Here is a 25,243-nt window from a genome sequence, read left to right on the forward strand (position 1 = left end):
AGTGGAGACCTTGGGGTCACTCTTGGTCTGCAGGAACTCGGGGTCTCTATGTCCTCATTCCTCGTCTGGGTTTCTCTTTTTTCCCTCAAAGGCCTGCTTCCTCTGGTTATCTTCATCCACAGCCTGGGAACTTCACGAAGTCAGCTGTAAGCATTCATGTGTTTGGTTTGGATGAGGGTGGGGAATGGGGAGCACCTGGGCTTGAGTCCACCCTCGGCCTCTTGCTAGTGACGCGGCCTTGGCTGGGAGGTGCTCTCAGCCTTGGTTTCCTCCACCATAAAATGTGGACAACAGCAGAAGCTCTTGGTTGTGTGGGTTCAATGACACGTGCCGGTAAAGCATCCAGCACCTCTGCTAGCCTTTAGTCAATACTTAGTGGGTGACAGTGATACAGATCAGTTTCATTGTCAAAATGCTCATCATAAACTCGACGGAGCAATCCAGCACTGCCCCGTTCAGCCACCTTCTTGGGTCCACTTCGTCCCAGACACCTCCAGGCTGGCCCACCTCTGCTTCTGGCTGTGCCTGCCTGGTGTTCTGGCAGTGCCTGTGTCTCTGCCTGGGGGCTCCCAGGAGCAGACCCTGAGATAAGGTGGTCAGGGACAGGCAGTGATGGGGAGGAAGGGGAGTGGGGAGGGGGACAGGGAGAGAGGCAGCCCACGGCCTCGAGGGCAACTGGAGCCTATCCCACTGGGACTCCGGGGGCCAGTGAGAACATGCCCCCCAGGGCTCTCTCACCATGGGGAGGAGGTGGGGTCTGTGTACACTCACCTCTGCCATTCCTTCTCGAGGCTGCTCAGGAAGCATAATGCCTGGACTCCAGGCCTTCAGGCCCTGGCAGACAGAGACCCCCGGGCAGGGGCTGGCAGTTCTTTAGGGGGCCATAGCTGTGCCCTCTCCACAAGGTCTGGATCTCGGCCTGGGGGTGAGGGTGGGGGTTCCCCTTCCTTGGAGTCTCTTCTAGCTCAGACCTAGGAGTAATGGCAGATCCTCATATCTACTGATCTCATGTTTCTAGAGTTCACTTTCCCTCTCGTTAGCCAATCCCCGTTTATCTCAATTCCCTGTAGTAGTTAATAATTCTTTATATGAAGCATCCCCTGTAATTTTGAGGCAAAATGAATGTGTGGTTTTGCCTCCTGACTGGACTCTGATCGATAAAGAGTTGGTACTGGGAGTGGTCCTAGGAAGTAGAAGGGTTGGCCACTGATATGTTAAGGGTGAGGGGATATGGCAGGGCCTGGGTGGTGTCTTCTGCAGACCCTTACCTGAAGTGGTGATGATGGTTGATGATACAGAGCACTTTGGTGGTGCCCCACTTGGACAGCTTTGGGGTGGCCCTCCCCAGGGAGCGATGGACCTCTCTGCCCACCTGGTCTTGGAGCCTGGGCTGTGGGGACGTTCAGCTGCAGCTGCCCCGCTGGGGGGGTCCTTCACCTTGCTGGTTAAGGACTAAGTTGGCACCTTAGTCCAGCTAGGCTAAGTTGGCACCTCCCCAAGAACGATTTCCTGTGGCAAGTGGCCAGCTTTGTCACCAGGGAATGAATCTATCTAATCGAATCTACTCAAATCTAACCTGATCCCTACATGCATATGTTTATTGACGTATGGTTTTGGTGTCATATGGTATCTGTGGTTGGCTGAATAATGGGCCCCTGAGAGATACCCATGTCCCAATCCCTAGAATCCGTGAATTTTACTTTGTATGACAAAACCAGACTGTGCAGTGTGGTTAATTTAAGGATCCTGTGATGGGGAGATTATTCTTCTTTATCCAGGTGGGCCCTAAATGCAATCCCAGATGTCCTTCCAAGAGGGGGGCAGAGGGAGATTTGACACAAACAGAAGAGAAGGCCTGTGAGTGACAAAAGAGGCAGAGACTGGAGAGATGCAGCCAAAAGCTAAGGAGCACTTGAGGCCATCAGAAGCTGGAGAAGGCAGGCGATGGATTCCCCCCTAGAGCCTCTGGTGGGAGTGCAGCCCTGCCACACCTTGATTTCAGCCCCGTGAAGTTGCCTTCGGACTTCTGGCCTCCTCTGTGAGAGAATAGACTTCTGTTGGTTTTTGCCACCCAGTTTGTGGTCATTTATGGCAGCAGAAACTCACACAGTGTCATAACAAAATGCACCACGTGGGTAGCAAGTGAGCTACACTAGATATGAGGGAATCCTCTCCCATGGCTGTCCTCTGACTTGGCAGTGGAGAAGCCTTGGTTTTTAAACATAGGCTGTAAGTGACTCAGTTACGGATATTTCCCTCTCATTTCCTCCTCCGCCTGTTCTGATTGGAGTACACGTCCTACATCAAAGCTTTAGTGACTGGGCACTTACTTACGCAGGCAGCCCCTGAGGGGCTGATGACCTTGCTCAGGCCCCAGTCCTAGGAGCTCCGTCGAGGGAGGGCGCTCAAGAGCTCAAGATGAGGGGTCCAGGCACCCACACACGTGTCCTTTCCTCTTTCCTGTCTGAAGTCTCTAAGGTGGGTGGGCATGAGGGGTCAAGGTGAGCACAGGCCTCTGCTGGATTCTAGCTCTGGATGAAGGGTTTTGCGCCCTGTCCTGGCCCAGGAGCCCCTGTTGATCCCACAGGGCCAGCACCTTCCTTCAGAGAGCTTGCATTCTGACAGCTGGCCGTGGAGGAGTTTGTGGGAGCCAGGCAGAGGGGAGGAGTTTGTGGGAGCCAGGCAGAGGGGAGGAGTTTGTGGGAGCCAGGCAGGGGGGAGGAGTTTGTGGGAGCCAGGCAGGGGGGAGGAGTTTGTGGGAGCCAGGCAGGGGGGAGGAGTTTGTGGGAGCCAGGCAGAGGGGTGGAGTTTGTGGGAGCCAGGCAGGGGGGTGGAGTTTGTGGGAGCCAGGCAGGGGGGAGGAGTTTGTGGGAGCCAGGCAGGGGGGAGGAGTTTGTGGGAGCCAGGCAGAGGGGTGGAGTTTGTGGGAGCCAGGCAGAGGGGTGGAGTTTGTGGGAGCCAGGCAGGGGGGAGGAGTTTGTGGGAGCCAGGCAGGGGGGAGGAGTTTGTGGGAGCCAGGCAGGGGGGAGGAGTTTGTGGGAGCCAGGCAGAGGGGTGGAGTTTGTGGGAGCCAGGCAGGGGGGAGGAGTTTGTGGGAGCCAGGCAGGGGGGAGGAGTTTGTGGGAGCCAGGCAGAGGGGTGGAGTTTGTGGGAGCCAGGCAGGGGGGAGGAGTTTGTGGGAGCCAGGCAGGGGGGAGGAGTTTGTGGGAGCCAGGCAGGGGGGAGGAGTTTGTGGGAGCCAGGCAGAGGGGTGGAGTTTGTGGGAGCCAGGCAGAGGGGTGGAGTTTGTGGGAGCCAGGCAGGGGGGAGGAGTTTGTGGGAGCCAGGCAGGGGGGAGGATTTTGTGGGAGCCAGGCAGGGGGGAGGAGTTTGTGGGAGCCAGGCAGAGGGGTGGAGTTTGTGGGAGCCAGGCAGGGGGGAGGAGTTTGTGGGAGCCAGGCAGGGGGGAGGAGTTTGTGGGAGCCAGGCAGAGGGGTGGAGTTTGTGGGAGCCAGGCAGGGGGGAGGAGTTTGTGGGAGCCAGGCAGGGGGGAGGAGTTTGTGGGAGCCAGGCAGGGGGGAGGAGTTTGTGGGAGCCAGGCAGGGGGGAGGAGTTTGTGGGAGCCAGGCAGAGGGGTGGAGTTTGTGGGAGCCAGGCAGAGGGGTGGAGTTTGTGGGAGCCAGGCAGGGGGGAGGAGTTTGTGGGAGCCAGGCAGGGGGGAGGAGTTTGTGGGAGCCAGGCAGGGGGGAGGAGTTTGTGGGAGCCAGGCAGGGGGGAGGAGTTTGTGGGAGCCAGGCAGAGGGGTGGAGTTTGTGGGAGCCAGGCAGAGGACAGTCCTTCCCGCTGGTCAGCTCCCAGGACCGGGTGACCCTGCTTCTTCTCATTAGACTTCCCTGATGGACCACTGCAAACGTAGTGGGTCCCACTTTTCTGTCGTGTGCCTGTAGGACATGGAGGAAGCCCTGAGTGGCACCATCCAATATGGCGGCCATAACCACACAGGGCTGTTGGACACAGAACTGTGGATAGTTTGGGGCTGAGATGTTGTGAACATGGAAAATGCACACTGGATCTCAAAGACTCAGCACAGAACAGAGAAGGTAAAATTTCTCATGGATCATTTTTATATGGATGTCGAAATGATACTATTTTTTTTCTTTTTTTTTAACATCTTTATTGGAGTATAATTGCTCTACAATGGGGTGTTTGTTAGTTTCTGCTTTATAACAAAGTGAATCAGCCATACATATACGTATATCCCCATATCTCCTCCGTCTTGCGTCTCCCTCCCACCCTCCCTATCCCACCCCTCTAGGGGTTTACAAAGCACCGAGCTGATCTCCCTGTGCTATAGATTGTGTTAAATTTTAAAAATCATAAAAATCACTTTTGCTTGTTTCTTTCTAATTGTTTTAAAACTAGAAAATGTGGCAACTAGGAAATGTAAGTTTATACAGGAGGCTCACACGATATTTCTGTTGGACCAGACAGCTCCAGAGGTTGACAGATGCTCTCACTGCCCTCTGCCCACTTCTAGGCAAAGGGCACTAGTTTGTTTGCCCCTTATCAGAAGGGACTTTCATACATTTGTTCTCTATGTCTGTGTCTCTATTTCTGCTTTGTAAATAAGATCGTCTATACCAATTTTTTCAGATTCCACATATATGCATTAATATACGATATCCTTCTCTTTCCAACTAAAGGCGGGGTGGGATGAATTGGGAGACTGGGATTGACATATATACAATATTGATACTACGTATAAAATAGATAACTAGTGAGAACCTACTGTATAGCACAGGGAACTCTACTCAGTGCTCTGTGGTGACCTAAATGGGAAGGAAATCCAAAAAAGAAGAGGTATATGTATATGTATAGCTGATTCACTTTGCTGTACAGTAGAAACGAACACAACATTGTAAAGCAACTATACTCCAATAAAAATTAAAAAAAAAAAAAAAAAAGAAGGGGCTTTCAAAGGAATCACCGTGAAACCCCAGGAGAGGTTGGCCAGGATGGTGGTGGCAGTGTCTCCTGTGTTGAAAGCCTGCCTGGACCCAAGTGGCCAGGGAGTCGGGACGACTGGCCTCCCCGCTCAGTCTGTGTTCCCTGCTCAGGAGCACATGCAGTCGTGGGGAAGACAGGAACAGGCAATGCAAGAAACAGAAGCACATTTTTGCCAGTTCAGAGGCAGGATTTGAGCTCTTTGGGCAGCAGAGACCCCACTGCCCAAACAGGTGTTGATTTTTGAGGGTGGATGTGTGAGACAGAATGCTCATAAAAGACTACTTTCTTATCGGGCCTACAGGTGAATCATTATAGCATCACTTTGCATTTTTATCATAGTCAAACATTGAAAAAATTTCTTATGGTGGTAAAATATATATAAAGTAAATGTTACCTCTTTAACCATTTCTAAGTGTACAGTTCTGTGACATTAAAGACATTCACATTGTTGTGCAGCCATCACCAACATCATCTCCAGAACTTCTTCATCTTCCCCAGATAAAACTCTCTCCCCATCAAATGCTAACTCCCCACGTCCCCTCCTCCAGCCCCTGGCAACCACCATCCCACTTTCCATATGTATAAATTTGCCTATTCTAGGTGCCTCAAAATTAACTGGAATCAAACAGTGTTTGTCCTTTTGTGGCTGGCTTATTCACTCAGCCTATTGTCCTCAAGGTTCAGCCATGTTGCAGCAGGTGTTAGAATAGAGTTTAATGTTTTTAAAGACCTTCCATGTAGCCAGTCTTGCTCCATTCTCCCCATCCTCTACACAGGTTATATTAGCCCCGTTTTGCAGATGAAGGCACCGAGGCTCACCATGGAGACTCACTGAGACAGCCTGGTGGTCACATGGCCAGTGAATGGGGGCGATGACATAGATTTTCTGACCTCCCCCCCTGGGCTCTGCCCACTTCACCCTGGCCAGGTGACACTGGCAGGTCCGCAGCTTTGCCAACACACCCCACCCACCATTTTAATAACAACTGTCACGTAAGTAGAAAATAAAATCAGTTCTGGAAGAAAACCTTCTCACTCTCAGTGTCTCCCCTCTTTTCCCTCTCCCTCTCTCTTGAGATGAGGCAGGGTGGTTTCTAAGAATAACTCCACGTGATGGGACAGGTCAGTTTATAAATACTGTATAACCTGAGATGATGGGTCCAATTTGAAGCCTGTTGACAGTGAGGCTTTGAAGGATGGGCTCCAGGCGGGGTGTGTGCACGCGCGTGGAATACGAATCAATAATTTATAAGGAGAAGGGCATGTTATGCAAATTCAAGGTATTGGCATTGTGTCTGCAACAGATAAATGCTAGGATTCCATAGAGGGAGGGGTGAGCTGGAGCAAATCCTCAGCCCCTGGGCTCTCACGGGTTCAAACTCGTGGCTGTGGATGGTGATGACCAGGAGGGGTCGGCATGGAAGGGGACTCAGAAGCAAGAGTGGCCTGTCCCCAGGGCCTCTAGTTCCCTGGAGCCATTGGATGTCCCCATTCTTTCGTAGCTGGGAGGGTTCCCGAGCACTTTAGATACCCAGTCTCTGTAGCCGGAGAGTTTTCTGGTGTCAGCAAGATGAAAAGCCCAGGACCTTCCACCTTTAGGGGGAGGCAGGGTAGGGTGGCCAGAGCCACCCACTTACCTGGCTAATCTGTCTTCCAAGCAACTGGCACGGGCCAAGGTATGTTGCTTAATCAACCTCATTACTCTTGTGCATTTAGCAGCTCAGAGGAAGATAATACCTTTCAGGTTTGACCCAATTTTAGTTTTTGTTGTCATAACCATGGAAAATCTACCTTTGGCCCCTCAGCAGCGGGCCTGAATGGGAAGTGATTTACAGCGAGCATGCCGTGCGGAATCCCTAATGCTCTTGCAGGAGAGAGCCACGCACCCTCCGTCGCAGCCCTAATCTACACTGAGCAGCAGTTTCCACGACAGATTCTCATTCTTCCCTGCCACTGAGAGCCCAGCTCCCTGGAGATTCTGAAAATTGCGTTACCTCGACTTCAAAGTAGACAGATAGACAGACAAACAGACAAATCCCTTTTACTGGCGTCTGCATTTCCAGGCCATGGACAACCTTGCTGAACTTCTCTCAATGGTCATTCCTCTGCCTGAGCTGTGAGCTGCAATGTCACTTCATGTTTCCAGTGAGGTAGCAGGGGTCGTAGGCAGGGAATTGAGGCTTCACGTGATCTGCTTGCAGAAGTCTTTCCTTTTCTGGCTTTGTAGGAGAGACATAATTAGAAGCTATATAATGTCTTTGATACAGAGACAGGAGGAGGGGGTAGAGAAATCAAAGGGGAAAAGGTGTATTAGTTAGCTACTGCTGTATAACAAACTACCTTCAAGGTCAGTTGCTTAAAACAAGAATCATTTCTTTTCATTGCTCACAGGTCCCTGGTCTGTTGGGGGGTCAGCTGATCTTGGCTGGGCTCCCTTGTGGGTCTGCAGATTGACTCAGTGGCTCTGCTCCAGGCTGGGTCAAGCTGGGGCAGCCCTGCTTCATGTGTCTTTCATCCCTGTCCTGGGACCAGGGGCCCAACCATAGCAACGGCAGAGGCACAAGAGAACAGCGGAAACAAATAAGGTTTCTTCTAGCCTCGGCTTGGAAATAGCTCACCATCTCTTCTGCCTCATTCTGTTGGCCAAACTCACATGGTTGAGCCCAGATTCACAGAGGGTGGAAAAAGAGAATCCACCTTTTTAGCAGGAAAAACTGCAAAGTCACATTATTTAGTGCTTACCATGGACTAGTAACTAAATTAAGCATTCTGTATACATGATCTTATTTATTCTTTATAGTAACCCAGTAAGAGAATTATTATTACCGAATTTATAGGTGAGCAAACTGAGGTTGACAAAGGTTAGTGACAAGGGAGCCAGGATTTTGATCCAAGTTTATCTGACTCCCAAGGCCAGACTCTTAGGTACTCTACCTTTTAGTCTTGTAGCACTGCCCTCCAGCCTCTACCCCTGTTCTGGGCCTTCTCTGCCCCTCACTGGGGTTACTCTGTGGATGGATGGATGAATGGATGAGTGGGTGGGTGGGTTGATGGATGAGTGGATGAGTGAATGGATGGATGGATGAATGGATGGGCAGACAGATGGATGGCAGATATACAGATGGTTGAGTAGACAAATGGAATTGATGTTTCCAGGGACCTTAGCCTCTTCTTTTTTTTTAAATTTTATTGAAGTATAGTTGATTTACAATGTTGTGTTAATATCTGCTGTACAGCAAAGTGACTCAGTTATATATATATATATATATTCTTTTTCATATTCTTTTCCATTCTGGTTTATCACAGGATATTGATTATAGTTCCCTGTGCTGTACAGTAAGACCTTGTTGTTTACCCATCCTATATATAATAGTTTGTATCTGCTAATCCCAAATTCCCAATCCTTCCCTTCCCCACCCTTCCCTCCATCTTGGCAAGCACAAGTCTGTTCTCTATGTCCGTGAGTCTGTTTCTGTTTTGTAGATATGTTCATTTGTGTCATATTTTAGATTCCACATATAAGTGATATCATATGGTATTTGTTTTTCTCTTTCTGACTTACCTCGCTTAGTATGATAATCTCTAGGTCCATCCATGTTGCTGCAAATGGCATTATTTTGTTCTTTTTATGGCTGAGTAATATTCCATTATACATATATACCACCTCTTCTTTATCCATTCATCTGTTGATGGACATTTAGGTTGCTTCCATGTCTTGTCTACTGTAGATTGTGCTGCTATGAACATAGGGGTGCATGTATCTTTTTGAATTATAGTTCTGTCTGGGTGTATGCCCAGGAGTGGGATCGCTGGATCATATGGCAACTTTATTTTTAGTTTTTTGAGGAACCTACATACTGTTTTCCATAGTGGCTGCACCATTTTACATTCTCACCAACAGTGTAAGAGGGTTCCCTTTTCTCCACAACCTCTCCAGCATTTATTATTTGCAGGGACCTTAGCCTCTTTCTGATGTATACTCCTAGTTTCACCAAGCCATGCTGCCTCTGGAGAGGTCTTCCTTTCCGCATGAGCTAAAACTTATCTCCTGGGTAGTAAGAATGCTGCCCAAAGGAGCTCTGAAGGAAAGTGAGGTCCTAGGAAGGCAGATGTCGTGGCCAGGATCACTCAGGGAGAGCAGACTGAAGGCCATAGCAGGGTCCGGGTAGACCTGGGCTTGCACAGAGAGGCCTCCTCCCTGCCAGACCTTGGTCTAAGTTTCACATCCAGAAGGTAGGGCAGGAGGTGGGCAGGACAGCTTCTTGCCAAGGAAGCAAATGGGGAGAGAGGAAGCAGGTTGTGGTGGCCCTTGCTTCTCCAGCCAGCGTCCCTCCCATCCGCTCTTGTCTGCTCCTCAGCACCGCCAGCTGTTCTGACTGTGACCCTCCTGAGCCCCCCTGCACATCAGCTTCACCAGGGAGGCCTGGCTGAGACCAGGGCCCTGTGGCTGCCAGAGGGAGAGGAGAGGCCTCTGCAGTCCTACAGCAGCCTCTCTTGACCTGAGGGGGGGTTGGGTAGACACTGGGTGTTTCCCCGGTGGTGATGAAGTGGCCACTGTGCTCCCGAGGGAAAGGGGGCAGCTGTGGGTGTGCCCCACCTCTCAATGCCCCCAGCCCTGTGCGTGGTGTGTCCATCTCCACCTGGGACTCACCAGAGGAGGCCAGGCGTGGATTCCGGTCCCTGCTGCAGGTGTGCAAGGTGGCCAGGGTGGGGTGTGAGGCGAGGACACTTCCTGTGTTGTCATGTTCCCCCCTTTCTTCTCACGGCTAGAGAGCTGATGAGGGAAGACTGAGGCTTTGGGTGACAGCGTGCTGACAGCTGTGGCCCTCCTTCCACTGCTGGTAGAAGCCCCCTGGGGCAAGTCTCTCGGCCCCGAGTGTGGGACACCTGCAGTATCATTACACTGATTATTGCTTCTTTCCAGACGTATTGATCTAGCTTCTGTCGCTGACTCTGGTGAGTCGAAAGGCTCCGAAGCCTCAGGGACCTGAGAGAGTGGCTGTAACTCAGGATCTACTGTCAGTCTGGGAGGTGACATATTTTTTAATTAAAAAAATTGAGACTAATTTACATACTATGAAATCTATAGGTCTTAGTACAGACCAAACAGTTTTGACAGATGTATGCACCTGTTTAACCATTACCTAGACTGAGATATGGAACTTCCCCATCTCTTGAGAAAGTTCCTGTTTCGGCAGGGGGTACCAAACTGCCTGGATGGGGTGATGCAATGCAGGCAGGTGAACACAGGACTTAGTTCTAGCCTTAGCAAGACTCTCTGGATGGCCTCAACCAATGCAGGCCTGTGAGAACCCAGCTCCTTTGGGCTAATGGCCTGGCTGAGAGGGGCCAGCAGAGGGACAGACAGCCAGGAGAAGGGTCCTCGGCTGGAAAGCACCAGGCAAAATCATCAGCTCATTCCCCACCTCCATGCACGTCACACTCAGGTCCCCCAGGAAGATGTCCATGTCCTTCTATGTGGCAGGCACTCCCGACTTGTGGCGGGGCAGATAGGCATTTGGCATTCAAGTGACAATCTTGTGAACACCTGAGACCATATGTGGGAGGCTCAGAGGTGGGCATCGATGTGTGCCGGCTTGTCAGGAAAAGGGATGTGTGACACCTCGCCCTGGGTGGGGATTCAGTGCTGTGTCCCGCCCAGGAATCCTGCTGTTCACTGTTTCTGCCCCAAATCCCTCTTGCTGCATCTGCCCCTGTTTGCCTCCTGTGCTCAGGGGAGGTGGGGGTGGCCGAGGACTGGTACCCATACCAGGACCAGGCCACTTTCTCCAAGTGGCCAAATTATCCCACAGCAGGGCCCTTGGGGAATTTTTGGAATGTTTGTGCAAAGGTCATGTGGTTACAGTAGCTAGCGATATACATTTTTAAAGCATGTTACCATTCTAAGTTAGTTCCCTGAAGCTCAGGCTGGAACTGCATTCCCTGTGCCCAGGGAGGGAGGTGTGGCTCAACAGGGGGAACATTTAAAAAACCTTCCAGGAGACACAGTCAGGCTCGGGCAAACCCCCAGACCTGGAGGTGTCAGGGCCAGGTCAGGGGATCCCAAGGACCCCAGGTCTGAAAGGGCCTTGGGGGAAGCAGTCATTCCGGTTCCTGCCCTGTGAGAGCAAGGACTGAGTCTTCACCCAGGCCCATTGGCTATTATGACCCAGAGGCCACAACACCCCCCTGAAATCCCCAGTGCCCCTCCCATCGGCACCCAAAATGCCAGTCCATGCAGGCACTGAGGCATCCTCAGGAGGGAACCCTAGGAGTCCCTATTCCGCCCTCTCCTTACCTCTCCACTTTGCAAAATTTAGAATCCTATTAAGATCTCGGCCCCCTCCACGTGTGACGTAAAGCCAGTCTGGAGCAAACGTCAGCTGTTCAACATCAAAATCCTATTACCAAATGCCCTGTTTCCACCACGCAGATACCAGGCAGCGCAGAGATAAGTGAAAAAGAGCCTCTGATTGCTGCTGGCATTGCGCTATCTGCCGGGCCCAGCTGCGTGGCGTGGGAGCAACTGCGGATGGTCTCATCACCACCCCCCAGCCCCCAGCCCCTCCACCCCAGGTGTCTCCTCCTACCCTACCCGCTGTGCTCTCCCCCACTCCCTCCACCTAGTTCTCACCTTCTTCGCCCCCTCCCCTGCTCACCCCTTCTGCCCTTCTAGCCCTCTTCCCCATCCCTCTCGACCATGCCCCTCCCTCACTCCCTGCATTCCATCCTGCCTCCTCTGTCCCCTCCTTCATGTCTACACGCCCTGCAACCCTTCCCACCTACCTGCACCCCTGTCCCTACGCAGTGCACCCAGTCTCCAGATGTCTCAGCCCCCTGTGTTCCTCCCACATCTCCTTTTGCCCTGTGCCAGCCACTGCACCCACCCCAGTACCCTCTCCCCTTCCCACATCTCCATCCTCTGAGCTGCCTGTACACCTCCCTTTGCCCCTGAATCCCCCACTCCCTTGACTCCTGAAGCTCTGCATTCCCAGGGACTCCTTCATAGCTGGTGTTCCTGGCCCCTCCCATCAGGCCCTCTAGATGGGGGAACTCCCCTGTCCCTGTCCCTCCCAAGGAGGGCATCCCTGAGCTGGTGTCTCTGGCCTGCAACAGGGCAGAAGGAAGGGGACCGGTGTGAGGAGGGGGCTTTGACCCTTTACTGGGCGTGGGCTGTGGGTAATACCCAGTGTGAGGATTAACTGTGGGGAATGGGCTGCCCTTCATCCCGGGCCCAAATCACAGAGTCTTCTCTGTGAACAGACATGGCCTGAAGATGGGGCTGACATGGTCGGCTCCAGGCTTTCTCCTTGCACCTGTCCATCTCCTTAGTTCTGATGAAAAAATCACTGACCTTCAGTTCTGTGATCCTGGGGTGGGTTCCCTCCAAGTGTGTCTGTTGGAGGGACTGGCTTTTTGATACATGCCGCTGGCCGAAGGACTCCCCTGCAGGCAGGTTTGGGCTAATTCTTCAGTGAGCCTTTTGGGACCTTCAAGCCCCAGAAGCCCTGTCTCTCCTGCCACCTGCCCTGTGCTCAGGCCTCCTCACCTTGGCTGGTGAGGCTCCCCTGCCTGACCTCCTTCCTACGTTTCTGCTGCACTCTTTCTGCTCGGCTCTGCTGTTACTTCCTTCAGAAAGCCAGTCACGCCCCAGCCCACTCCCACCCTTCCTGTGTCCACAGTGCCCTGTGCGTCCCCTCTGTAGCATCCATCAGAGTGTATTGTAATTTCCTGTTTAAATCATGGCAGTGCACACCTATGCTCCTGCCCAGGCCCCAGTGTTTGCAGGTGAGGGGCAAAAGGTGGTGCTATCACCACCTGTGTGGTTTGAGTAGCCCCTCATGGGTGAGCTGCTGAAGGAAGGAGAGGTTATGCAACTTGCCCGGGGTCTCCCAGGTAGAGGTGGCAAGGTGGGGAACACTCAGCCTCCCAGCCTCACCGCTTAGACACCCCTGTCTTGTTGCCCCACTAGACTGTGAACTGCTAAGGGGCCACATAGGATGTACCCTTGGTTCCCACCACCTAGCTCGATGTGGCACAGGCTCTTCAGATTTGTTGAATACCTGGAGGAAGTATGGCGGCCACTTGCGCTTCCTCCAGACTCTTCCCCAAGAGCCCATCAGGGTTACTTTCAGAGTCTTCTCTCTTTCCTCACCTCCTTCCCCATCCAGCTGTGTTTTCCTTCACAGCCAAGGGGCCCGCCACCCATAGCAGTGTGTGGTGAAGTGGAGGGGTGAAGGGGGAAGGGATGGTTTGTCCACCAGTTAACCTGGGCCACTAGGTGAGAATCAGGGTTTTAGTTTTTCCATTCATTTGTTCATTCATTCGATTATTCGTTCCTCCAACAAATATAAAGAACCTAGTATATGTCAGGTACTGGATTTACAGTGGTGAACAAAACATATTTCCCAGCTCTCGCAGACCATGGTTGAGTAAAGAAATAAATCAAAATATAATTAGTTTGCAAGAAGTGCCAAGGAGAGTGACCAGGGAACTGGACTGGGGACTACATTAGCTTTGGTGGTTGAGAAAGGCCTCTCATCAGAGATGTGATTTCCACTTGAGGACGAGAGACAGGACGGAGCCAGCAGTCTCACAAGGAAGCAGTGAGTGAGAAGGTCTCACCTGGGGGGTGAAGGACAACTGGGTCCCTTAGAAGTCCAGTCCTGCTGGACCTCTTTGAAGCATCCAATGCCCTCCTTCCTTGGGCTTTTGTGGTATTTTGCAATCTCATCTTCCTTCTCTTTGGGGCCTCTCCTTGTTCTTCCTTTCTCTCCCACAAACTCCTGGGGTGTCCCAGGTATGCCCTCTCATTGCCTTTTCTGTACTCCTATTCCACCTTCTCACTAGGTGTTCTTATCCATGCCCATGGCTTCAGCCACCATGTATATTTATATTTTGGTAATTCCTGCATTAGTTATCTACTGCTCTGTAATGGATTACACTGAAATGTAGTGGCTTCCAACAACAATCATTTATTAGCTCATAGTTTCTGGGGTTCAGGAATCTGGAGGTGGCTGAGCTGAGTGCTTTTTTTTTTTTTTTTTTTTTTAAAGAATTATTTTTGCACCTTTTTATTTATTTATTTATTTTTGGCTGTGTTGGGTCTTCGGTTCGTGCGAGGGCTTTCTCTGGTTACGGCAAGCGGGGGCCACTCTTCATCGCGGTGCGGGGACCGCTCTTCATCGCGGTGCGCGGGCCTCTCACTATCGCAGCCCCTCCCGTTGCGGGGCACAGGCTCCAGACGCGCAGGCTCAGTAGTTGTGGCTCACGGGCCCAGCTGCTCCGTGGCATGTGGGATCTTCCCAGACCAGGGCTCGAACCCGTGTCCCCTGCATTGGCAGGCAGATTCTCAACCACTGCGCCACCAGGGAAGCCCGAGCTGAGTGCTTTTAGCTCAGGGTCTTTCATGAGGTTGCAGCATGTTGGCTGTTGGTGGGAGGCCTCAGTTCCTCGCATGTGGATCTCTCCCTATGGCTGCTTGAGTGTCCTTATGACGTGGTGGCCAACTTCCCCCAGAGTAAGTATGACCTGATCTCAGGATCAATGCACCATCACTTCTGCCATGTTCTAGTGGTTGCACAGACCAGCGCTGGTCTGATGTGGGCAGGGGCTACATAAGGGGACAGGAGGTGAGAATTGTAGGGGCCACCTTGGAGGCAGGCTGCCACAATCTCCAAAGCAGATAAGACTGTTTCCTAAGCCTTAGATCCTAGTACCGAACCATCTACAAAATATCACCCCCCCATACATATCAGGGACTCTTTGAACACATGTCGAAATCTGAACTCAATTCCACAAGCCTGGAAAAATTGTATAATGTAATTGTTAACATATACAAAGGTGTAAAGAATAACTTATAAACTATATTATCAACCCAGCTGAAGCCCCCTCAGTGTAACCTTCCCTCAGTCCTGTGCATCACACACATTCTCCATCTGCCCTTTCCTAAATCTTAATTTCTCACTTGATCCCTAGCGGCAGCCTCCTGATTAAGATTCCTGCCTTGGTTTTTACCCCCTCCATCCTGTCCACATTGGCACGAGAGTGAGCTTCCTAAGACATGCATCTGCATCGTTTCCGGCTTAAAATTCTTCAAGTGGCCTTTTAAAGTCCTTGGCCTGACATTCAAGGTGCATCATGATCTGATTCCTGACTTATTGGCCAGTGTCATCTTCCAGTACATCAAAGCCCACACCTCCTGCCCCATTATTTGCATCCCTGGAAGACATCTCGCCTGCTCTTCCTTCTTGGCTCTGCACCTGCTGTCTCCTCCTCTCCCCTCGAGTCTCTGACTCACTCCAGGGTTGGCACGTGGGAGCAAGAACACCTTCACAGTGTGAGTGAGGAGCCTCTGCTCAGGGTCCCACACATCCTTTGTCCACCTCTCTCACTGGTACTTTATTCCTTCATTCTGTCATCAAACATACTCCTTTAACACCTATGTGCCAGGCACTGTTCTAGATGCCGGCAATGTGGCATTGAGCAAAACTAAGGTCTGCCCTATGGAGCTTGCCATCTGTGGCCTTACTCCACTCTGCTGGGATTTTTGGTTTATTGTCATCTCTCCCTCTATACCACAAGCCCCTTGGGTACAGGTCAGTGTGGTGTTTCTTATCTGTGTCCCCAGCATCTAGCATAGGAGGGACTTGATGGACGTTTGGCTCAGGAATGGTGCTTTCTGGAAGGACCAGGATGCGGGAACCAGATGACCTGAAGTCCCCTGACGTGTCTGGAACAGGCCCAGTTAACCATCCCGGGGTTTCGGTCATCGATTCCTAGACATAGGAACCCCAGTTTGGCGAGGGAGGCAGGGAAATGGACAGCAGAGCCTGAGAACGCTTTGGATCATGCCTTGGCAACGCCATCTCATCAAGATTTGCTCGAAACCCAAGCAGCCTAGCAATCCAGCAGTATACCAGAGTTCTCCTGTATTGGGGGAATATTTATGGTTTGGAGCCCGGAGTCCCTTGGCCACTGGTCCCAGCCTCACGTCAGGGGTTCTGAGCCCCCAGCTTGAGCCTGGCTGTCACTCGGGTCACAGTCTCCAGCTACTCCAGTTTTCCCTGACCTTGGGGAAAATTGCTTCCCAAATGACACCCCTCCATTTCACAAGCTTTAAGCACAGCGCCGAGGACACATAAATTACATGAGGCCCTTCCCATTCCCGTTGGATACGTTGAATAATGTAACATTTCAACAATACCTAAAGGTACACTATTATTAAAACACACTGGTGTTAAAAAAAGAAGAAGCAACACCAGCGGAGCTACAGTAAAATTGTCACAGACTCCCACTAGATGCCAGAATAATAAAACCCAAATTATTTTTGCCAGGGACAGGATTCATAAGGCATGAGAGGAGTCGGGAACAAAGCTGGTTTCACAAGAGTGGTTTAAAAATGGGAGGAGGAGATTCATTTATTCAGAATATTACATATCCCCTATAATCTTTACTACTGAAATGAGATGCTTCACATTCTTCTCTTGGTTAAAGAAATAGCAAATTTTGCTTTCTTAGCTTGAGTCCCATTTTAAGCTCTGGTTTTGGTTATTAGCTCATGTTTTGGGGGAAGCAGACTGAGGCGGAATTGGTGTGATGAGAAATCGAGGGGAACGCCGCCAGCATCTCTGAAAGATGCCTCGAGAGAGATTGAAGAGAGAAGATGGGAGAAGGGACGCTGGCACACAGGGAGGAGCGGGTTTCAGAGAAAAATAAGGAAGGAACACAGTGCCTTGCTGAACTACAAAGCAGGCAAGTGAATGAGGACTCCATGTTTTAACGAATGGGTATAGTTAGCAGGATACGCAGCTCTGTTTGGTGTGGAAATTTGGATGGTTTTTAAAAATGAAAACCGAATCCCTGCCATTACTTTGAATTTTTTTCCCAGTTTTATTGAGATATAATTGACATATAACTTTGTCTTCATTTAAGATGTACAACACAATAATTTGATACTTGTATTTACTACAAAATGATCACCATAATTAGTCTAGTTAACGTCCATCACCTCACATAGTTACATTTTTTTTTTCTTGCGATGAGAACTTTTAAGATACACTCTTAGCAACTTTCAAGAGCATATCTGTAGCACTGTTAACTAAAGTCACCATGCTGTGCATTACGCCCCCAGAGCATATTCATATTATAACTGGAAGTTTGTCCCTACTGACCACCTTCACCATTTCCTCCACTCCCCACCCCCTGCCTCTGGTAACCACCAATCTATTCTCTGTTTCTATGGAAAATCTGTGTCATTACTCTGAATTTCTTTTACTTTCTGCCAGGCAGAACTGGAGGACTAAAAAAGCTCCATTTTCTGCAATGAAATGCAACAGAAAGGTGTGATTTGGGGAGAAAAGCCCATTTCTAAGATGTGTATGTTGAGTCCTCTGGGATTCTGCTGATGCCATTTCTGGAGTCCCTTTGGGAAGCCACGCAAGAATGCAGGCACATCTCTGGCAATGTTAGTCAAAGTACAACAGACTCCCCAAAACTTGATTTCTGAAGATTTCAGAGTCCTTTGGGAAAACCTTTGCCATAAGCAATGGGGTCCCCTATACTCCATCCTGCCCCCCCTTAGGCGGCTCCTGGGGTCCATAGCTGAACTTTATGAAGAGGGCTGTGGCTCTAGGGGCCCTGAGAGGTCATTTGACTCCTTGAGGCATTAGGAGAAAATGCCTCTGATTTAGTGCAAAGCCTTTGGAATGTATTATCCCTGTGCCTCTGGGGGGAGCAGGTCAAGTGACATTCCAGACACCACACCTCTTGGAACATCCGGCTCCTGGGTCTGTGTCTGCACACAGTAGGCTCTTCATACGATGGGGCAAAGGGTCAGAGCCATTCATTCGGCTTGTCCCGGGTCACACAGTATGTCGGAGATGGGGCTGGAGGAAAACATGCTCCAAACTGTTCCGCCCCAATGCCCCAGAGTCTCCAGGAATGTCACCCAGTCTGTCATGGAGGGCAGCAACTATGTGCCTTGTTCCAAGGAGGAGATGAAGGGATCCCGAATTCGAGACCTGCACTTGCAGGGCTGCACATGCCCAGAGGGGGCGCTGTTGTCTTAAACAGCCTCCCTCCCGCCCCACACCCACCCCCGCCAGCCCACAGGGGTGCGCATGTGCTGGCAGGGGACCCAGGGAGGGCACTCCAGGGAGGGCTCCATGTTAGCTCACGGGCTGTCTCTGCTTCTCTGTGTTGCCTCAACCCAAGTCCTGTAAATAAAAACACATGCTCAGGTGACCTGTACTTTATAAAGGACTGTTGTCGTCCCAGCCTGTCCTTGGGCCCTAAAGTCCAAGTGCACCTTTCTCTTGGAGGTTTGGAAGCAAATCCAGAATATCTGCTTGGCTGCTGGACCTTCTCTCTGCAAGAGAAGCTGTGAGTGTGAGGGGCTTTGGTGGGCTCGGATTGCCGGCTTTGCTGTGTAGAACGTGAAGGTCATTCTACCTCTGGGAGTTGGAGACCATCCCGCTGACAGACCCAAATTAAGAACAGTTAATTCCATGTGTTGGTTTTAAGGTTGGCTGGGAATTTTAATGAGAAACCTTACTCCCCTGCATACTGCTCAACCGGCTGTGCCTTCCTCTCCTTCTTTTCATTGTTCACTTATTGACTGAGCACCTACTGTGTGCAGCACTGGGCCAGGTACCAGGAGCCATGGTGAGCAAAGATCAACACAGGTCTGCCCTCGTGGGACTACGTTCAGTCCTATTTCCATGATGATGATGATGATGATTCAGCCAGGTTCTCCCCCCTCCTTCTCTCCCCCCTTCCTCCCTCCTCCAGACCCTTCATCTCTCCCCACCTCCTCACTCCCCTCCCCTCTCTCTTCCCTCCCCCCTTCCTCCCTCCTCCAGTCCCTTCATCTCTTCCCACCTCCTCACTCCCCTCCCCTCTCAATTCCCTCCCCGCTTTCTCCTGGACCCCTCTGCTCAGCCCCTCAGGACAGAGTCCAGCTGCACGGTGGGCAGAGGACAGGGGCCCTCAGAGAGGAATAGAGGGGCTGACTGCCCAGTCCCTGGCTGTGTAACTGCTCGTCAGAAGGGTTGGAGTTTGACGGTGGCCAGAGGACCTTGTCATCCATGCAAGTCTGTTCTAGAAGGAGCCTCTGCTGGGGCCTGTGCCCCTTTCTGTGTTGGCTTGTTTTTTGCAGAAGACACCTTTTAAAAGTCCAGGTGTTAATTTTTCCGTCTTCTCTCCCCAGTGGCGAGAATCCAACAGGAGGCCTTTTGGGGCCGGAGCACCAAAGGCAGCCCCCAGCTTCCTGCCACCTTGGGAGCAGAGCTGGGAGCCGGGCTGGCTCAGCAGCTGCCGTGGGCTGGAGTAGTCAGACTGGGCCACAGGCCTGGGAGACTTCAATTCACAGCTGAGATGTGGGGAAGCAGGCAGTGGGAATGGGCTCTTTGCTGCCCTCTGAGACTCAGCCCTCCCTCCCGCCCAGGCTCCCTGCCCTCGCCCTTGGCAGGACCATGCCTGGCACTTTCCAGATCCAGGGCCTTCTCTATATCACATCTCCAGCCTTCCTGGGATATAAGCCTCTGTCAATCCCCAAATTATTTTTGAGGGCGCCCACCACTAATGCCAGGGGTGTGGATCCTGAAGCAGGTAGGAGGAGCAGGGAAGAGTCCTGGCCCACAGTGAGCCCTTGTGCCCCGGTGACCCTGGGGTTCTGGAATGGGTGTGGGGCAGGGGTTGGGGTGGGGCCTCCGAATTCTCCCCCTCTGCCTGCCTCCCTGCAGTGGGAGGGGCGAGGAGGCCTCGCAGATTGCAGGGCAGCAGTGGGAGGCCCCTGCCTGCCTCCTGCACAGGGTGTGCTCTGGCAAAGCCTGGAACCACGGGTGCCTGGCACCGAGCTTGGCACATGGTCGGGCGCAAGATATATAATTCCGAGAACGAGGAAGACGCAGATCACTCCTGCGACCTAGCCAACCCTTTTGCCTCGGAGTCCGAGATGACAGGCTGTAGCCTTGACCCTGGGCCTGGCCCTGGGCAGGCTTGGCCTTCTGCTCTTTTCTTTTTGCCTCATCAACCGAGCCAACCTTGTGGGCCTTGAGGGAGGCATCCTGGCGACTTCACGCTTGGCCTTTTGCCTCCACCCACGCTGGGCTCCGTGGGCAGGATGGGACCAGTTCCTTCCCCTGGCATCCCGGGAGCTGGGGCACCCCACCTGGGTGAGCCTTGTGGTCCCTGAAACTGCGGGCCTGGCTTCTGCTGTGTGGGTGATGGATGGTGGTTCCTACTGTGGAGTGAGGGAAAATGTGCCACTGCAACCAGGGACAAGCTATTCGATAATCTCCCATTCAGCTCGGGTGGAGGAAAACAAATGAAGCGGGGAGAGGGGCCCCCCTCGGGCCCTGGCCCTGGCCCTGGCCCTGCTCTCGGCAGGCACTGCACGTGGGGCAGAGTTAGGGCGCCAGGTGGGTGGGGGATGTGGAGGCATTTGCCCCTGGAGAAGGTGGCCTGGATTTGGGGATCGTCCATAACGATCAGGGTGCTGGGGACTGGAGGAGTTGGGGGGCATCCCTTGTATTCTTACTGCCTGTACCCCCTATTTTTGCGCCATTTCCTTTGTCACTCTCTTTGCCGGGTTTAGGTACCAGGGACGCGGGGTGTGGTGCCTGGTTGGGCAGCATCCACAGCCCTACGTGGCTCCTGTTCCAGCGGGTCTGGTAGAGAGTGAACGCCAGCCCTTGCCTTTTATGCTGGCTGCTGAGAATCAAGCGTTTAGTTGTATGTAAGAGAAGCCAGCCTGCCTGCCTTCTAGCCCCGCCACTGGGGTTACCACCTGGAGCCGCCTCTACCCGGGCTCCCTCCACTTCCGCCTGAGCCCCTCTTTCTCCCCCAGCCCCTCCCCCAGCCATCCCTCTCATTGCATGTAGCCCACTGACCTAGGAGAAGCAGATCGCACGCTTGTTTCTCCCCTTGAAAAGCGGCCTGTGGAGCTCAGGGCTGTTCCTGGCCTCTCCCATGCCCAGCTCCTGGCTCTTTGCATGGCACGGATGGTCACTGGAAAGGCACATGTGCCCGGGCATGTCTCTGCAGTTGGCAGCGCTCTGTGAGTTTGGCCCTGCCTTTGGGATGGGGCAGTGCTCCCTTAAGTAACCAGATTTTAGGAAAAGAAAAAAACTGGTGATTTTTTCTTTATTATTTTTAAAACTCTCTGTTGTGAGATTTCTGGGGATGTGCCAACGGGGGTCTTTCCGCTGGGGGTGGCGTGGGGCAGAGCTTAACCACTGCCCGGCCGACGTGATCTCACACCCTGCCCCAAAGCCAGTCTCTCCAGGATGATCAGAATGGATCCCCTAAATGGTTTTGTGTCCTGTTTGCCTGATGACACACACACTCGGTTGGAGTAAATTAAGCAAAAAAAAAAAAAAAAAAAAAAATCCAAGGCCCAGGTTCCTCCTACCCCTGCAAAACCCAACCAGCCACCACCAACAAAATGAACAGAAACAACCAGCTCCCTTCTGCTTCCTGGGAATTCCTGCTCTAGAGACTGACACGGGAGGCTATTCTAAGTAAACCTAAGAGTGTGAAACAGGAGAATAAAAGGGGGGGGGGTTCGTTCATTCATTCATTTATTCACTCGACGAATACTGAGTGAGCTCCAACAATGTGCCAGGCGTGTTCCAGGCCCTGGAGATGGAGTTGAATAAAACAGATGAAGTGCCCGCAGGACGCTGGCATTCCGGGGTGGGGGAGGGGCAAAAAAGACCACAGGAAACAAGTGCATTTGTGTGACACCAGATTCGATAATTTCTGGGAAATTGTCCGTGTAACAGCTGGTGCAAAGGCTTAATGTAGGGGGGATGCAGGTGCTTGAGTGTGGAGGGACAGCCAGGAGGCCCAGGGGCCGCAGAGGGTGGGGAATGGTCGGAGGAGGGGCCAGTGGTGCAGCAGGAGGCCAGACTGCTTAGGGTCCTGTGGGTAGAGGAGGATTTACCATGAAGTTATGCACCCATGGGCCCCGTGTAAGACCCTGCACCTTACTTTTGCATCCACCATCTTGTCGTATTTTCTTAGAAAGCCCCCTAAATCGTATAAGCTTCAGAGTCCCCAAACCTGGATTGACCCGGCTTGCAGGCAAATCTGGGTGTTTCCTCCCAGTGAAATAGGACATCTTTGGAGTGATGCGTCAGGAGAGTGAAATCACCTGAGGAAGCTGTTAAAAAGAGAGGGACAAGGCAGTTGCCGGGGTGGTGGCAGGGACAGGCCCTGGAATCTGAACTGGGTGAGGCGGGAAGTACGAGCAGGAGAGGGCATGAGACAAGGTGGTTCGGGACCAGCACAGTGGGGTCAAAGAATTGCAGGGGTCAGCAGAGGACGTCACACCCCAGGCAGCAGTCAGGTTCTAATGATTTGTTTTCCACAAGGTTCCTCTTATTCCCCTGGGGTGTGATCCCTGGTGGCAACCAACTGGCCTTGAAGCTGCTCTCTCTTCTCTTGTTTATTAACACCAATGTTTGTTTCATATCAAAAAATGGATGTTTGCTCCAAAGGCATTTAACCTTTTTTCTTTTCTTTTCCTTCAGGTTGGAAGCCTGTCTCTGAGACCCTGAAGCTTTTCCTGCTGATACTCGCCTTCCCTAGTAACCCTCCATCCCAAGGGAGTTCCAGAAAGAACCCCAGGGGGCCTCCTTGCTACCACAAAACAGACCTCACCTTCCACTACCAGGTAAGGCGCCACCTGCCCACCACACCCATCCTCGGAGTTTGCATTTGTGGTGGAAAAACATCTTGATGCGGCGATTTTATTTTACACGAGGGAATTGCAGGGACCTTCCTCTGCTGGCTCTGGTTTGCTGATTGTGTGTCTTCTGTGGCTTCAGGGAGCAGGGCAGGGAGAATCAGCAGATCCCCAGGAATGCCCTGGGTGGGGTTTTGTAAGGAGTGGCTGCTGAAATCCATCAGCCTGGCCGTGAAGTTGTTATCCCAGGAAGGAAGGTGGACAGAGTGTAGTGTCCACTGTCCAGTGTCAGCACAAAATGCCATAGAGGCCAAGGTCGGGGTCTGACCCTCACCTGCACGGTTCCGTGTCCTGCTGTGCACATTCCCCTGAACCCAGTGATGGGCTCTGATGCCTTCATCTGGCTCTAGAGGGGACTCAGTGATTGCCCTGTTCCCACCTCCAGTGGCTGGACTGTACTTCAATCCTGGCACTCGCCACCTAGAGTTATTGGCAGACCCCAGAGGCTTAGGGCCCGTCCTCCCGCAAGACTGCCCCACTTCAGCTGCAAGTCTCAGGGCCGCTTGCACTTCTGACCACTGGCTACAAATTCGAGGGTTCCTACAACCCCCTCAGTTTTGATAATTTGCTAGAACAATTTGCAGAACTCAAGAAAGTGCTATACTTACAATTAGTTTTATTATAAAGATACACATAGGAGGGATCTGGGAGGGTCCCGGACAGACTTGGAGCTTCATGCCCTCTCCCGATAGAGTTAGGGCAGCTCACCCTCCCAGAACATCCATGTGTTTATCAACCACCAAGGTCCCGAGCTTTGGGTGTCCAGAGTTTTATTGGGGTCTTATTATGTCATTGGCCACGTGGTTGAACTCAGTCTTTAGCAACTCTTCCCTCCCCTGAGGTGGGAAGTGAAAATACCAAACCTCTAACCAGTACCCCTTCCTTGAAACTATCTGAGGGTCTACCTGAGCCACCTGGTTAGCATAAAGTCAGCTGTGGTCTGAAGGGACTTGACGAGTAACAAAAGGCACTCCCGTCTTTCAGGAATTCCACAGGTTTTAGAGGTTACCTCTCAGGTACCAGGGACAGAAACCAGGAAAACTCGTTATTACACCACCTTGGAGTTCGTGCAGCCCCGCTCCCTGCTGAGAAACTGCACGAAGCTGGTGGGTCCATGTCATCCAGGGCAGGAAAGACCAGAGCCCCCATACCCCGTAGTCGGAAAGATGCCAACAAGAATTCTGGGCAAAGAGACCAGAACACAGGCTGGTCTCTCTAATACTCCTTAAAAGATGCCCATTTTAGAATCCATGGAATCAGATTCTACACACGACACTGGTGGATCTGCAGGAATGCACTGCTTGTGTTCTTTTCATGATGCAAATCGATTATCTTCCTGCCTCAGAGCATTTGGGTCCTTTTCTTCAGTGGGCTGATGGGTCCACTGACTGGTCTGCATTCAGTCATCCAACCATTCCTGAGCCCCTCCAGGTGCCGAGCCCAGGTGCGGGTCTGGAGATGCAGTGGAGACACACCAAGTTCTTGCCCTCGTAGTGTTTATCTTCTAGCGGGGACGTGGAGGGTAAACAGATGCTTATTTAGAGCAAAGTCAGGTAGTGACAAGGCTATGAAGAAAATGAGGTGGGCGAGGTGATTGAGCACCGTGGAGGTTGCTGAGCACACAGGCGGTCAGGGCGGCCCCTGGTGCTGGTGTGAGCAGAGGTTGAAGGAGGCGACCTGGCAGGGCTCTGAGGGCAGAGGTCCAGGCAGGGGAGCGGCAGATACAAAGGCCCTGAGGCAGTGACGCACAGGCACATTGGAGAAGCAGCAAGAAGGCTGGTCTGCCAGGGTGGAGTGGGTGAGCAGGGCATGGAAGGAGGTGAGGTGGAGAGTGACCAGGCTATGTTCAGAAGCTTTTAGGTCAGGCTTAAGGATTTTGGATTTTGTCTTAAGGATGGTAGGAGCCATTGAAGGGCTCTGAGCAAGGGATGAATGACCTGATTTGAGTTGTATGAAGACAACGTTGCCTTCTGGGTGGGGGGCAAACAGGGAAGGGAGGTCAGAGCAGAAGCAGGGGGACCAGCGAGGAGGATGCTGCTTGTCCCAGGGAGGGGTGACCATGCCATGGACCTGGGATGAGAAAGGTGCGGGTCTGGGGACGTGCTGGAGCTGAGTATGTTGAACAACCCCTCTTCTACACTGAAATCATGCTGGCATTCCGTTCCCTAAGCCACTGGAGACCACTTAGCGAGCCCGGAAAGGAAGACCATATGCCCCAGACCACACTGGGACAGAGGAGCAAGTCCTCACGACCGATCAGAAGGTCTCAATCCCCCGGGACCTTCTGAAGCTTCCTCTCTGGGGCTCCCCACAGCGTTGCCATAAAACCAGTGCCAGGGCGCCATCCTCCGCAGCCCCTTCGTCACTGCATGCACCGAGATACCAGCCTTGCCAGCTCTGTGAAGCACCCTCACTGGACACATGGTTTGGGGCTGACCTCAGTGTAAGCCAAAGAACCCCTAGGGTCATGCACCATGCCCTTAATCTCAGGCTCCTGGTTCTGAG

General features: G+C 52.2%; 1 protein-coding gene across 16 annotated transcripts in view; it reads left to right on the top strand.

The window, feature by feature from the left end:
• RBFOX3 (RNA binding fox-1 homolog 3) overlaps positions 1–25,243 on the top strand; it is a 449,725-nt gene that overhangs the window by 95,162 nt on the left and 329,320 nt on the right. For 15 of the 16 annotated variants that reach the window (XR_009006299.1, XR_009006298.1, XM_057536054.1 and 12 more), the window contains one exon: positions 22,524–22,666. The gene's annotated coding sequence lies outside the window, so the exon portion shown is untranslated. Of the gene's footprint in view, positions 1–3,895; positions 4,080–22,523; positions 22,667–25,243 lie in introns of those variants that run through there. The other variant, XM_057536055.1, reaches the window with a different exon arrangement.

This window comes from Balaenoptera acutorostrata, chromosome 20 (assembly GCF_949987535.1).
Source record: "Balaenoptera acutorostrata chromosome 20, mBalAcu1.1, whole genome shotgun sequence".
Classification (NCBI taxonomy): domain Eukaryota; kingdom Metazoa; phylum Chordata; class Mammalia; order Artiodactyla; family Balaenopteridae; genus Balaenoptera; species Balaenoptera acutorostrata.